Here is a 2507-nt window from a genome sequence, read left to right as displayed (position 1 = left end):
CACAAAGTGAAGGAAGTGGTCCAAGTAAAACATACATACTTCTTTACGCACTACAAGAATATGTAATAAAAAATGGGGGTTCCTATTTTAAAAATAACCAGTTGATATCCGTTTGACCTCTGGCAGCGCCATCTAGCGGGCCAACCATAGCGCCGTCTGGTTTCCCCCTTCAAGCTAGACGAGTTTCTATCTTTGTCGTTTTTTCGTTTGATTCTTATTTCGTGAGATATTTGGCACGGTCACTATCAAATGGACCACCTTGTATATGTATTTAGCATTGTCTGCTGTTTCAGTATGTTGAGCACTGCTCGTTGCAAGGTAACAAGCATTAAATGTCAATAATGTCCTTTTTATTGCAGTTATCCTTGGGTACTGCTAATAAATTAAGAATAAAGTTAAGCAAAGTGCAGAAAATTCATAGCTAGTTAGAGAAGCTCCTGATTTACTTGGCACATTCAGAATTATGAACGCGTGACCAAGGAATAGACAGATCATTTACAGTCAACAGATGATTTGTAAATTTTTCTTTAAGTGAAAATCGAGAAAGACATTTCATTTAAGCGTCTGTGTTAAGCAGTTTTCCTATACGAACAATGCTAACAGGAACAGCAATTGATAAATTCTCATGTTAAATTGGTGTGATCATTGGTGACAAAGTCAGACGCAAAATACTGCCATCTTGGCACACCATGCCCTTATTCGCAGTATAAGTAATATATCCATATGTATGCTGATGGCACTGTGACACTAAAATACTCCGAATCCTGCTTGTTTGTATTTTCTGCAGTATAAAGAGACTAATAAATCAGTCACATTAGTTTTAAGTGTAGCAGAAACTTGAAATAAATAATTTAATATGTTGATATGCAAGAAGTATATTTTGTAGTCGTCAAACTACAGTGCAATAAATAATAAATTTTTATTAGCATTTGTACAGTAAGTTTCCAATTTCATGGTGTAAGAGTACTGCAGTGTATCTGACTCGTACTTACGCCGGCTACGAATTCTAGTATGCGACAATAAACGTGGAATCCCGAGTATTGAAGTTTATACTTCTTTTATGTATGAAACAGGTGAAATACCCTCAGACTTCAAGAAGAATATGATAATTCCAATCCCAAAGAAAGCAGGTGTTGACAGATGTGAAAATTATCGGACAATCAGTTTAATATGCCACAGCTGCAAAATACTAACACGAATTCTTTACAGACGAATGGAAAAACTAGTAGAAGCCGGCCTCGGGGACGATCAGTTTGGATTCCGTAGAAATACTGGAACACGTGAGGCAATACTGAAATTACGACTTATCTTAGAAAAAAGATTAAGGAAAGGCAAACCTTCGTTTCTAGCATTTGTAGACTTAGAGAAAGCTTTTGACAATGTTGACTGGAATACTCTCTTTCAAATTCTAAGGTGGCAGGGATAAAATACAGGGAGCGAAAGGCTACTTACAATTTGTACAGAAACCAGATGGCAGTTATAAGAGTCGAGGGACATGAAAGGGAAGCAGCGGTTGGGAAGGGAGTAAGACAGGATTGTAGCCTCTCCCCGATGTTATTCAATCTGTATATTGAGCAAGCAGTAAAGGAAACAAAAGAAAAATTCGGAGTAGGTATTAAAATCCACGGAGAAGAAATAAAAACTTTGAGGTTCGCCGATGACGTTGTCATTGTCAGAGACAGCAAACGACTTGGAAGAGCAGTTGAACGGAATGGATGGTGTCTTGAAGGGAGAATATAAGATGAACATCAACAAAAGCAAAACGAGGATAATGGAATGTAGTCGAATTAAGTCGGGTGATGTTGAGGGTATTAGATTAGGAAATGAGACACTTAAAGTAGTAAAGGAGTTTTGCTATTTGGGGAGCAAAATAACCGATGATAGTCGAAATAGAGAAGATATAAAATGTAGACTGGCAATGGCAAGGAAAGCGTTTCTGAAGAAGAGAAATTTGTTAACATCGAGTATAGATTTAAGTGTCTGGAAGTCATTTCTGAAAGTATTTGTATGGAGTGTAGCCATGTATGGAAGTGAAACATGGACGGTAAATAGTTTGGACAAGAAGAGAATAGAAGCTTTCGAAATGTGGTGCTACAGAAGAATGCTGAAGATTAGATGGGTAGATCACATAACTAATGAGGAGGTACTGAATAGGATTGGGGAGAAGAGAAGTTTGTGGCACAACTTGACCAGAAGAAGGGATGGGTTGGTAGGACATGTTCTGAGGCGTCAAGGGATCACCAAGTTAGTATTGGAGGGCATCGTGGAGGGTAAAAATCGTAGGGGGAGACCAAGAGATGAATACACTAAACAGATTCAGAAGGATGTAGGTTGCAGTAGGTACTGGGAGATGAAGAAGCTTGCACAGGATAGAGTAGCATGGAGAGCTGCATCAAACCAGTCTCAGGACTGAAGACCACAACAACAACAACAACAACTTCTTTTGTTTTACTTGCAACTACCAGGCCACTGAGTTCCATGCGAAAATTAGGGACACAAAAATTAAA

The sequence above is a fragment of the Schistocerca nitens genome, chromosome 6, assembly GCF_023898315.1.
Source record: "Schistocerca nitens isolate TAMUIC-IGC-003100 chromosome 6, iqSchNite1.1, whole genome shotgun sequence".
Classification (NCBI taxonomy): domain Eukaryota; kingdom Metazoa; phylum Arthropoda; class Insecta; order Orthoptera; family Acrididae; genus Schistocerca; species Schistocerca nitens.
The sequence above is the reverse complement of the archived record's forward strand: the minus strand, read 5'-3'. Positions refer to the sequence as shown.